Raw genomic sequence first — 15,028 nt, 5'->3', positions numbered from 1 at the left:
TAACACAGGGGCCTACCGCAGCAGACCAAACCCAAGATGCAGGCTGTGCAAAGATGCCCCCTGAGACAGTCCAGCACCTCGTAGCAGGGTGTAAAATGCTAGCTGGGGAAGCATGCACTGGAAGGCATAACCAAGTGGCTGGGATAGTGTCGTAATAATAATAATAATAATAATAATACGGTCCGTAGAAGTTCAACCCCTCCTCCACGTGGCGCGGACCGGGCAATGCCAGTATGGCAAGCCAGCAATACAAGCGGCCAGCGGGGCTCTGACAAAAACAAAAGCCCCGAGTCTCTAAAGTACCGGGTTGGCATCCGGCGGGGATTATCCTGCCTCATGGGCAGGAGAGGCTCTTTAACCTTGGTCGGTAACTCTCCTAGAGCTGGCATCTCGAAAAAATACCGGTGGTAGTGCAACCTAAAATTTACTAAAACCTTTACCATGGAAACTCGTATTACCAAATCTTCACACAGGTTACCAAGGACCGTGATCTTCAGGGAGGAACCAGGCTGAGATCGAAAAGTGTGCTACTGGGACAACCCCTCCCAAAATGCACCTGAGGATCACCACACCGAGGGCATTCCTCAAAGAGGCCCTCATGTTGCACCATCTCAAAATCCCACTAAAGCCAGTCAAATCAAATCAAATCAAATCAATTTTATTTGTGTAGCCCAATATCACAAATTACAAATGTGCCTCAGTGGGCTTAACAGCAACACAACGTCCTGTCCTTAGACCCTCTCAAGGGATGAGGGACACCTCCCTAACACCAGAAATGAGCCCCTTCTCATGACTGCTAGAGAGCATGAAAAACAAAACAAAAAGTACTCCGTAGATAACCAAGCCGCAACGTTCAGAAGAGAGCGCCACCTCCCTGAAACACCGCAACCTGAAAATGAAGCTCCAACCATCCACGCCCAAAAAGTCAAACAAAAAGCAAAGCGTCTCGCCCAAGAACAGATGGAACAAAAATGGGAAGGGAAACAAATGCACTGGCAATACCCAAAAAGAGTAGGTGAGGAAGATGTAGACCAACATGTCACCAACCAATGGCTCAAAACAGCTGGGCTGGAATCCCAAACGGAGTGCTTTATCATCGCTGCCCAAGACCAGGCCATCAAGACCAAGAACTACGGGAGCAAAACCCTCCAGTACAGGCCCACTACATAGCAGTAATACCTAGCAGTACAGGCCCACTACATAGCAGTAATACCTAGCAGTACAGGCCCACTACATAGCAGTAATACCTAGCAGTACAGGCCCACTACATAGCAGTAATACCTAGCAGTACAGGCCCACTACATAGCAGTAGTACCTAGCAGTACAGGCCCACTACATAGCAGTAGTACCTAGCAGTACAGGCCCTGTACATAGCAGTAATACCTAGCAGTACAGGCCCACTACATAGCAGTAATACCTAGCAGTACAGGCCCACTACATAGCAGTAATACCTAGCAGTACAGGCCCACTACATAGCAGTAATACCTAGCAGTAAAGGCCCACTACATAGCAGTAATACCTAGCAGTACAGGCCCAGTACATAGCAGTAATACCTAGCAGTACAGGCCCACTACATAGCAGTAATACCTAGCAGTACAGGCCCACTACATAGCAGTAGTACCTAGCAGTACAGGCCCACTACATAGCAGTAATACCTAGCAATACAGGCCCACTACATAGCAGTAATACCTAGCAGTACAGGCCCACTACATAGCAGTAATACCTAGCAGTACAGGCCCACTACATAGCAGTAGTACCTAGCAGTACAGGCCCACTACATAGCAGTAATACCTAGCAGTGCAGGCCCACTACATAGCAGTAATACCTAGCAGTACAGGCCCACTACATAGCAGTAGTACCTAGCAGTACAGGCCCACTACATAGCAGTAATACCTAGCAGTACAGGCCCACTACATAGCAGTAATACCTAGCAGTAAAGGCCCACTACATAGCAGTAATACCTAGCAGTACAGGCCCAGTACATAGCAGTAATACCTAGCAGTACAGGCCCACTACATAGCAGTAATACCTAGCAGTACAGGCCCACTACATAGCAGTAGTACCTAGCAGTACAGGCCCACTACATAGCAGTAATACCTAGCAATACAGGCCCACTACATAGCAGTAATACCTAGCAGTACAGGCCCACTACATAGCAGTAATACCTAGCAGTACAGGCCCACTACATAGCAGTAATACCTAGCAGTACAGGCCCACTACATAGCAGTAATACCTAGCAGTACAGGCCCACTACATAGCAGTAATACCTAGCAGTACAGGCCCAGTACATAGCAGTAATACCTAGCAGTACAGGCCCACTACGTAGCAGTAATACCTAGCAGTACAGGCCCAGTACATAGCAGTAATACCTAGCAGTACAGGCCCACTACATAGCAGTAATACCTAGCAGTACAGGCCCACTACATAGCAGTAGTACCTAGCAGTACAGACCCACTACATAGCAGTAGTACTTAGCAGTACAGGCCCACTACATAGCAGTAGTACCTAGCAGTACAGGCCCACTACATAGCAGTAGTACCTAGCAGTACAGGCCCACTACATAGCAGTAATACCTAGCAGTACAGGCCCACTACATAGCAGTAGTACCTAGCAGTACAGGCCCAGTACATAGCAGTAGTACCTAGCAGTACAGGCCCAGTACATAGCAGTAGTACCTAGCAGTACAGGCCCAGTACATAGCAGTAGTACCTAGCAGTACAGGCCCAGTACATAGCAGTAGTACCTAGCAGTACAGGCCCACTACATAGCAGTAATACCTAGCAGTGCAGGCCCACTACATAGCAGTAGTACCTAGCAGTACAGGCCCACTACATAGCGGTAGTACCTAGCAGTACAGGCCCACTACATAGCAGTAGTACCTAGCAGTACAGGCCCACTACATAGCAGTAATACCTAGCAGTGCAGGCCCACTACATAGCAGTAGTACCTAGCAGTACAGGCCCAGTACATAGCAGTAGTACCTAGCAGTACAGGCCCAGTACATAGCAGTAGTACCTAGCAGTACAGGCCCAGTACATAGCAGTAGTACCTAGCAGTACAGGCCCAGTACATAGTAGTAGTACCTAGCAGTACAGGCCCACTACATAGCAGTAATACCTAGCAGTACAGGCCCACTACATAGCAGTAATACCTAGCAGTACAGGCCCACTACATAGCAGTAGTACCTAGCAGTACAGGCCCACTACATAGCAGTAATACCTAGCAGTACAGGCCCACTACATAGCAGTAGTACCTAGCAGTACAGGCCCACTACATAGCAGTAATACCTAGCAGTACAGGCCCACTACATAGCAGTAGTACCTAGCAGTACAGGCCCAGTACATAGCAGTAGTACCTAGCAGTACAGGCCCAGTACATAGCAGTAGTACCTAGCAGTACAGGCCCAGTACATAGCAGTAGTACCTAGCAGTACAGGCCCAGTACATAGCAGTAGTACCTAGCAGTACAGGCCCACTACATAGCAGTAATACCTAGCAGTGCAGGCCCACTACATAGCAGTAGTACCTAGCAGTACAGGCCCGCTACATAGCAGTAGTACCTAGCAGTACAGGCCCACTACATAGCAGTAGTACCTAGCAGTACAGGCCCACTACATAGCAGTAATACCTAGCAGTGCAGGCCCACTACATAGCAGTAGTACCTAGCAGTACAGGCCCACTACATAGCAGTAATACCTAGCAGTACAGGCCCACTACATAGCAGTAATACCTAGCAGTACAGGCCCACTACATAGCAGTAATACCTAGCAGTACAGGCCCACTACATAGCAGTAATACCTAGCAGTACAGGCCCAGTACATAGCAGTAATACCTAGCAGTACAGGCCCAGTACATAGCAGTAGTACCTAGCAGTACAGGCCCACTACATAGCAGTAATACCTAGCAGTACAGGCCCAGTACATAGCAGTAATACCTAGCAGTACAGGCCCACTACATAGCAGTAATACCTAGCAGTACAGGCCCACTACATAGCAGTAATACCTAGCAGTACAGGCCCAGTACATAGCAGTAATACCTAGCAGTACAGGCCCACTACGTAGCAGTAATACCTAGCAGTACAGGCCCAGTACATAGCAGTAGTACCTAGCAGTACAGGCCCAGTACATAGCAGTAGTACCTAGCAGTGCAGGCCCACTACATAGCAGTAGTACCTAGCAGTACAGGCCCACTACATAGCAGTAATACCTAGCAGTACAGGCCTACTACATAGCAGTAATACCTAGCAGTACAGGCCCAGTACATAGCAGTAATACCTAGCAGTACAGGCCCAGTACATAGCAGTAATACCTAGCAGTACAGGCCCACTGCATAGCAGTAGTACCTAGCAGTACAGGCCCAGTACATAGCAGTAATACCTAGCAGTACAGGCCCAGTACATAGCAGTAATACCTAGCAGTACAGGCCCAGTACATAGCAGTAATACCTAGCAGTACAGGCCCACTACATAGCAGTAATACCTAGCAGTACAGGCCCACTACATAGCAGTAGTACCTAGCAGTACAGGCCCACTACATAGCAGTAATACCTAGCAGTACAGGCCCACTACATAGCAGTAGTACCTAGCAGTACAGGCCCACTACATAGCAGTAATACCTAGCAGTACAGGCCCAGTACATAGCAGTAATACCTAGCAGTACAGGCCCAGTACATAGCAGTAATACCTAGCAGTACAGGCCCAGTACATAGCAGTAGTACCTAGCAGTACAGGCCCACTACATAGCAGTAATACCTAGCAGTACAGGCCCACTACATAGCAGTAATACCTAGCAGTACAGGCCCACTACATAGCAGTAATACCTAGCAGTACAGGCCCACTACGTAGCAGTAATACCTAGCAGTACAGGCCCACTACATAGCAGTAGTACCTAGCAGTACAGGCCCACTACATAGCAGTAGTACCTAGCAGTACAGGCCCAGTACATAGTAGTAGTACCTAGCAGTACAGGCCCAGTACATAGCAGTAGTACCTAGCAGTACAGGCCCAGTACATAGTAGTAGTACCTAGCAGTACAGGCCCACTACATAGCAGTAATACCTAGCAGTACAGGCCCAGTACATAGCAGTAATACCTAGCAGTACAGGCCCAGTACATAGCAGTAATACCTAGCAGTACAGGCCCAGTACATAGCAGTAATACCTAGCAGTACAGGCCCAGTACATAGCAGTAATACCTAGCAGTACAGGCCACGTGAAACACAACACGAAACAAGCCTGTACTGCTACGTATTACAACTTTTTTCCTGCTTCTCTATTGAGATATATATATATATGTGTGTGTATGTGTGTGTGTGTGTGTGTGTGTAGTGTAAGACATCTTATATTTGTTCTGCCCGCCCCGCCCCATCCATCCAACCCCCGTCCGTGTCCCCTGTCCCTTATGTCCATTTGCAGGACTTGGCAGCCCTGGTTCCACGGGGCTTTTAGTGCATTACTGTTTGTAGGTGTTAGTATGGCCGGGGAAAGAGACCAGCCTGGGCTGGGAGGTTCCTCGGCAGCCTGGACACTTCCACCTTCCACAAAATGACTGGTTGACCCTCTCCCTCACTGCCATGCCAGGTGTGTGCGGTGGTTCTTGTTTGTGATGCACCTTCCCTTCATAGTGTGTTATGGTGTGTCATTGTTTTCATGCGGCGTCGAGGTCCCCGTGCCACGGGACGTCCTTCCCTTGTATGTGTGACGCATGTATATGAGGCGACGGCAAATGAAAGCAGTCCAAGTCTAAACTTACATGCCCATAAACCTGAGTCTGACTCTCATTTATCCCAGCATGCATTGGGTCACTGGTCTACTGCCGGGTCCACACTCACAGTCGCTCACATGCCGTCCAACACCTGTGGACAGTTAGTTTTAGAGATGGGCCAGGCAGGCTCATTTTAAAGCACGTTTCAGACACGAGGGCAGTTGAAGGTTGTGTACGTCAGGTGATACAACTCATCAAGTAGGAATAAAGAGCCAGATGAAAGACCTTCTTAAAATGACATCAGGGATAAGTGTCATGCTGCAGTCAAGTCAAGTCCATCTGTAGCCCATTACCACAACTTACAAATTAGCCTCAATGGGCTTTACAGCGACACAGCGTGCTGTCTTAGACCCTCGCACCAGATGAGGAACAACTCCCTCCTCCTCAGGGAGAGCAACAGCGGAGGGGGGCTCTCTCCCAAGATGGACAACCTGCAATGATGTTGTGTTTACACAATTTACACAATACAACACTGAAAGAGGAGCACAGAATTAGAATGTGATCATAAAGCTTATGAAGAATACGATGCCATGCAGCGTCCAGACACTGTGGGGCGCTCACGGGCCTGAGCCACGCGACCGTCAGGCAGACGGGCGAGGGGGAGACGGGCATCACACGGACAGTCTGGCCAAATCATATGGTATCAGCCATGTTCCACAGAACCCAGTCACATCAAAACTGTGTAAGAATCAGCTCATTTGAGGGGTGGGGGGGCGTCCAGGTAGCGTACCGATCTATTCCATTGCCTACCAACATGGGGATCGGTGGTTCGAGTCCCCGTGTTACCTTCGGCTTGATCAGGCATCCCTACAGACACTATTGACCGTGTCTACGGGTGGGAAGCCGGATGTGAGTATGTGTCCTGGTCACTGTACTAGCGCCTCCTCTGCCCTTATTCAGAGTGGAGGGGCAACTGGGGGGAATAGCGTGATCCTCCCAAGCACTACGCCCCCCTGGTGAAACTCCTCACTGTCAGCTGAAAAGAAGCAGCTGGCAACTCCACATGTGTGGGAGGAGGCATGTGGTAGTCTGCAGCCCTCCTGGATCAGCAGAGGGGGTGGAGCAGAGACCAGGATGGCTCAGAAGAGTGGGGTGATTGCGCGGGTACAACTGGGTAGAAAAAAAAGGGGGGGGGGAAACCTCCAAAAACAGAATCACCAAAAACATACAAAAACAGAGAACAAAGCAAAAACAGCCAACAGCACAGTCCACCCAGTCCACCCAGTACAACACAGTCCACCCAGTCCACCCAGTACAGCACAGTCCACCCAGTCCACCCAGTACAACACAGTCCACCCAGTCCACCCAGTCCAGCACAGTCCACCCAGTCCACCCAGTACAGCACAGTCCACGCAGTACAGCACTGTCCACCCAGTACACCCAGTACAGCACAGTTCACCCAGCACAGCACAGTCCGCCCAGTACAGCACAGGCCACCCAGTCCACCCAGTACAACACAGTCCACCCAGTCCACCCAGTACAGCACAGTCCACCCAGTCCACCCAGTACAGCACAGTCCACCCAGTCCACCCAGTACAGCACAGTCCACCCAGTCCACCCAGTACAACACAGTCCACCCAGTCCACCCAGTACAGCACAGTCCACCCAGTCCACCCAGTACAGCACAGTCCACCCAGTACAGCACGGTCCACCCAGTACAGCACAGTCCACCCAGTACAGCACGGTCCACCCAGTACAGCACAGTCCACGCAGTACAGCACTGTCCACCCAGTACACCCAGTACAGCACAGTTCACCCAGCACAGCACAGTCCACCCAGTACAGCACAGGCCACCCAGTACAGCACTGTCCACCCAGTACACGCAGTACAGCACAATTCACCCAGCACAGCACAGTCCACCCAGTACAGCACAGGCCATCCAGTACAGCACGGTCCACCCAGCACAGCACAGTCCACCCAGTACAGCACAGTCCACCCAGTACAACACAGTCCACCCAGTACAGCACAGTCCACCCAGTCCACCCAGTACAACACAGTCCACCCAGTACAGCACAGTCCACCCAGTCCACCCAGTACAGCACAGTTCACCCAGCACAGCACAGTCCACCCAGTACAGCACAGTCCACCCAGTACAGCACGGTCCACCCAGCACAGCACAGTCCACCCAGTACAGCACAGTCCACCCAGTCCACCCAGTACAGCACAGTCCACCCAGTACAGCACGGTCCACCCAGTACAGCACAGTCCACGCAGTACAACACAGTCCACCCAGTACAGCACGGTCCACCCAGTCCACCCAGTACAGCGCAGTCCACCCAGTACGGCACGGTCCACCCAGTCCACCCAGTATAGCACAGTCCACCCAGTACAGCACGGTCCACCCAGTCCACCCAGTACAGCGCAGTCCACCCAGTACAGCACAGTCCACCCAGTCCACCCAGTACAGCACAGTCCACCCAGTACAGCACGGTCCACCCAGCACAGCACAGTCCACCCAGTACAGCACAGGCCACCCAGTACAGCACGGTCCACCCAGCACAGCACAGTCCACCCAGTACAGCACAGTCCACCCAGTACAACACAGTCCACCCAGTACAGCACAGTCCACCCAGTCCACCCAGTACAACACAGTCCACCCAGTACAGCACAGTCCACCCAGTCCACCCAGTACAGCACAGTTCACCCAGCACAGCACAGTCCACCCAGTACAGCACAGTCCACCCAGTACAGCACGGTCCACCCAGCACAGCACAGTCCACCCAGTACAGCACAGTCCACCCAGTCCACCCAGTACAGCACAGTCCACCCAGTACAGCACGGTCCACCCAGTACAGCACAGTCCACGCAGTACAACACAGTCCACCCAGTACAGCACGGTCCACCCAGTCCACCCAGTACAGCGCAGTCCACCCAGTACGGCACGGTCAACCCAGTCCACCCAGTATAGCACAGTCCACCCAGTACAGCACTGTCCACCCAGTCCACCCAGTACAGCACAGTCCACCCAGTCCACCCAGTACAGCACGGTCCACCCAGTACAGCACAGTCCACCCAGTACAGCACAGTCCACCCAGTACAGCACAGTCCACCCAGTCCACCCAGTACAACACAGTCCACCCAGTACAGCACAGTCCACCCAGTACAGCACGGTCCACCCAGTACAGCACAGTCCACCCAGTACAGCACGGTCCACCCAGTACAGCACAGTCCACGCAGTACAGCACTGTCCACCCAGTGCACCCAGTACAGCACAGTTCACCCAGCACAGCACAGTCCACCCAGTACAGCACAGGCCACCCAGTACAGCACGGTCCACCCAGCACAGCACAGTCCACCCAATACAGCACAGTCCACCCAGTCCACCCAGTACAACACAGTCCACCCAGTACAGCACAGTCCACCCAGTCCACCCAGTACAGCACAGTATACCCAGTACAGCACGGTCCACCCAGTACAGCACAGTCCACGCAGTACAACACAGTCCACCCAGTCCACCCAGTACAGCACGGTCCACCCAGTCCACCCAGTATAACACAGTCCACCCAGTACGGCACGGTCCACCCAGTCCACCCAGTACAGCACAGTCCACCCAGTCCACCCAGTACAGCACGGTCCACCCAGTACAGCACAGTCCACCCAGTACAGCACAGTCCACCCAGTACAACACAGTCCACCCAGTCCACGCAGTACAACACAGTCCACCCAGTACAGCACAGTCCACCCAGTCCACCCAGTACAACACAGTCCACCCAGTGCAACACAGTCCACCCAGTACAACACAGTGCACCCAATACAACACAATCCACCCAGTACAACACAGTCCACCCAGTACAGCACAGTCCACCCAGTACAACACAGTACAACACAGTCCACCCAGTACAACACAGTCCACCCAGTCCACCCAGTACAACACAGTCCACCCAGTACAAACAGTCCACCCAGTACAACACAGTCCACCCAGTACAACACAGTCCACCCAGTGCAACACAGTACAACACAGTCCACCCAGTACAAACAGTCCACCCAGTACAACACAGTCCAGCCAGTACAGCACAGTCCACCCAGTACAACACAGTACAACACAGTCCACCCAGTACAACACAGTCCACCCAGTCCACCCAGTACAACACAGTCCACCCAGTACAACACAGTCCACCCAGTGCAACACAGTCCACCCAGTGCAACACAGTCCACCCAGTACAACACAGTCCACCCAGTACAACACAGTCCACCCAGTGCAACACAGTCCACCCAGTGCAACACAGTCCACCCAGTACAACACAGTCCACCCAGTACAACACAGTCCACCCAGTACAACACAGTCCACCCAGTACAACACAGTGCACCCAGTGCAACACAGTCCAAACAGTCCGCCGCCCAGAGAACGAACACCAGCCAGGATGACTGTCGGAACTGCCAGTCTGCATGGGCTAGCAGTTAGCTTAGCCTGCCCAATTCCACGTCCTGTCAGACCACCCTCAGGTGCAGCTCCAGGCAGGGCCATGGTCCTTGGGCTCAGCGGATGCAGCAGACCAGGCTCCCTCAGCCGATCCAACGCCAGCTCTCCAGCCAGACACCTTCGGCACTCCTCCCCCGCACTCCACACGATGACACAAATGTAGATGCAGACAAAAACACTGCACAGTCGACGCTAGGTGAGCCCCCCCCCCAGACTGCCTCGGTGTTTCCTCTCGGGCAGGGCCGTGGGCTAGCAGTTAGCTTAGCCCACCCTGCTTGCCTCTTCCTGGAGCCCACAGGACGCAGCAGACCAAGCTCTCCCAGCCAAGCGAAATCGATGACCAAAATAAAAACTTCATACATCTACACAAACTTAGATGCAGACACTGACGTGGACAAAGACACTGGGTGAGGCTGCCGCAAATGCCAGTCTGCGCCGCCATCACTAACTAATCATATTAAATACAAGTATGCAAAACAGAGCATGGACTGGATGCATCTATAAACACTGAATCTGGAAATGGTTGTTAGACCCCATCTGTGTCACCACAAGACTCATGGCCAGGAGTTGTTTTGAAATTGTGCATGTTGTCATTAGAGTCAAGGGTGGGTGGGTGGTAGCGCTGGAGTGGGTGTGGATAGAGGGGCCCAATTTATCCCCCTGTTCATAATTCTTAATGGCTTGCTCGCTGGAAACGGTACCGACCACAACTTCGGTGTGCCTCCCACTGACAAAAAAAGAAAGTCCAGTGAGAAAGAGAGTTCATTAAAATCACCATGATGCGGGTCCACAGCAAAGCATTCTCTGATGAGCTGCGGGGTTTCAGTGAACGGGGGCTATTAGCGTGTGGGTTTCCACAGCTGCCTTTGACTGGTCCACAATAGACGGATGATTTGATGTGACAGAAGAGGGAACAGCTGCCCTCCCTCCACATTTCACCATTTTTCATCATTTCCATGTCAGACATTTTGGACACGCTTATTGAGTCTCTTAGCCACAGAGGACGACGTTTGGGTCGACAGCGTGACAAACATGAACACAAGAACAAAATGTTCGGCAGAAAGATTACAACATATGTATAGTATACTATACATATCACTACATAGAGACAGTACACTATACACATCACTACATAGAGACAGCACACTATACACATCACTACATAGAGACAGCACACTATACACATCACTACATAGAGACAGCACACTATACACATCGCTACATAGAGACAGCACACTATACACATCACTACATAGAGACAGTACACTATGCATATCATTACATAGAGACAGTATACTATACATATTACTACATATAGTGTACTATAAATTCACTACATAGAGACAGTACACTATACACATCACTACATAGAGACAGTATACTATAAATATTACTACATATAGATAGTATACTATACATATCACTACATAGAGACAGTACACTATGCATATCACAACACAGAGACACTACACTATGCATATCACTACATAGAGACAGGACACTATACACATCACTACATATAGATAGTATACTATACATATCACTACATATAGATAGTATACTATACATATCACTACATATAGATAGTATACTATACATATCACTACATAGAGACAGCACACTATACATAACACTACACAGAGACAGTACACTATGCATATCATTACATAGAGACAGTATACCATACATATTACTACATATAGTGTACTATACATTCACTACATAGAGACAGTACACTATACACATCACTACATAGACAGTATATTATACATATTACTACATATAGATCGTATAATATACATATCACTACATAGAGACAGTACACTATGCATATCACTACATAGAGACAGTACACTATACATATCACTACATAGAGACAGTACACTATACATATCACTACATAGAGACAGCACACTATACATAACACTACACAGAGACAGTACACTATGCATATCATTACATAGCGACAGCACACTATACACATCACTACATAGAGACAGCACACTATGCATATCATTACATAGAGACAGTATACTATACATATTACTACATATAGATAGTGTACTATACATATCACTACATAGAGACAGTACACTATACATATCACTACATAGAGACATTGAGTCTCTCAGCCACAGAGGACGACGTTTGGGTCGACAACGTGTCAACATGTATAAAGATTATATATCTTTATACATATTACTACATATAGACAGTACACTATACATATCACTACATAGAGACATTGAGTCTCTCAGCCACAGAGGACGACGTTTGGGTCGACAACGTGTCAACATGAACACAAGATTATATATCTTTATACATATTACTACATAGAGACAGTACACTATACATATCACTACATAGAGACATTGAGTCTCTCAGCCACAGAGGACGACGTTTGGGTCGACAGCGTGACAAACATGAACACAAGAACAAAATGTTCTGCAGAAAGATTACAACATATGTATAGTATACTATACATATCACTACATAGAGACAGTACACTATACATATCACTACATAGAGACAGCACACTTTACATATCACTACATAGAGACAGTACACTATACACATCACTACATAGAGACAGTACACTATAGACATCACTACATAGAGACAGTACACTATACACATCACTACATAGAGACAGTACACTATACACATCACTACATAGAGACAGCACACTATACACATCACTACATAGAGACAGCACACTATACATAACACTACACAGAGACAGTACACTATGCATATCATTACATAGAGACAGTATACCATACATATTACTACATATAGTATACTATACATTCACTACATAGAGACAGTACACTATACACATCACTACATAGAGACAGTATACTATAAATATTACTACATATAGATAGTATACTATACATATCACTACATAGAGACAGTACACTATACATATCACTACATAGAGACAGTACACTATACATATCACTACATAGAGACAGTACACTATACATATCACTACATAGAGACAGTACACTATACATATCACTACATAGAGACAGCACACTATACATAACACTACACAGAGACAGTACACTATGCATATCATTACATAGAGACAGTATACTATACATATTACTACATATAGATAGTATACTGTACATATCACTACATAGAGACAGTACACTATACACATCACTACATAGAGACATTGAGTCTCTCAGCCACAGAGGACGACGTTTGGGTTGACAACGTGACAAACATGAACACAAGATTATATATCTTTATACATATTACTACATATAGACAGTACACTATACATATCACTACATATAGACAGTACACTATACACCTCACTACATAGAGACAGTACACTATACATAACACTACACAGAGACAGTACACTATGCATATCACTACATAGAGACAGGACACTATACACGTCACTACATATAGATAGTATACTATACATATCACTACATATAGATAGTATACTATACATATCACTACATATAGATAGTATACGATACATATCACTACATAGAGACAGCACACTATACATAACACTACACAGAGACAGTACACTATGCATATCATTACATAGAGACAGTATACCATACATATCACTACATATAGTGTACTATACATTCACTGCATATAGACAGTACACTATACACATCACTACATAGACAGTATACTATACATATTACTACATATAGATAGTATACTATACATATCACTACATAGAGACAGTACAACTATGCATATCACTACATAGAGACAGTACACTATACATATCACTACATAGAGACAGTACACTATACATATCACTACATAGAGACAGCACACTATACATAACACTACACAGAGACAGTACACTATGCATATCACTACATAGAGACAGTACACTATACACATCACTACATAGAGACAGCACACTATACATAACACTACACAGAGACAGTACACTATGCATATCATTACATAGAGACAGTATACTATACATATTACTACATATAGATAGTATACTGTACATATCACTATAGAGACAGTACACTATACACATCACTACATAGAGACATTGAGTCTCTCAGCCACAGAGGACGACGTTTGGGTTGACAACGTGACAAACATGAACACAAGATTATATATCTTTATACATATTACTACATATAGACAGTACACTATACATATCACTACATATAGACAGTACACTATACACCTCACTACATAGAGACAGTACACTATACATAACACTACACAGAGACAGTACACTATGCATATCACTACATAGAGACAGGACACTATACACATCACTACATATAGATAGTATACTATACATATCACTACATATAGATAGTATACTATACATATCACTACATATAGATAGTATACTATACATATCACTACATAGAGACAGCACACTATACATAACACTACACAGAGACAGTACACTATGCATATCATTACATAGAGACAGTATACCATACATATCACTACATATAGTGTACTATACATTCACTGCATATAGACAGTACACTATACACATCACTACATAGACAGTATACTATACATATTACTACATATAGATAGTATACTATACATATCACTACATAGAGACAGTACACTATGCATATCACTACATAGAGACAGTACACTATACATATCACTACATAGAGACAGTACACTATACATATCACTACATAGAGGCAGCACACTATACATAACACTACACAGAGACAGTACACTATGCATATCATTACATAGAGACAGCACACTATACACATCACTACCTAGAGACAGCACACTATGCATATCATTACATAGAGACAGTATACTATACATATTACTACATAGAGACATTGAGTCTCT

Source organism: Lampris incognitus, chromosome 15 (assembly GCF_029633865.1).
Source record: "Lampris incognitus isolate fLamInc1 chromosome 15, fLamInc1.hap2, whole genome shotgun sequence".
In the NCBI taxonomy this organism is placed as follows: domain Eukaryota; kingdom Metazoa; phylum Chordata; class Actinopteri; order Lampriformes; family Lampridae; genus Lampris; species Lampris incognitus.
This window is presented reverse-complemented; position numbering follows the sequence as displayed.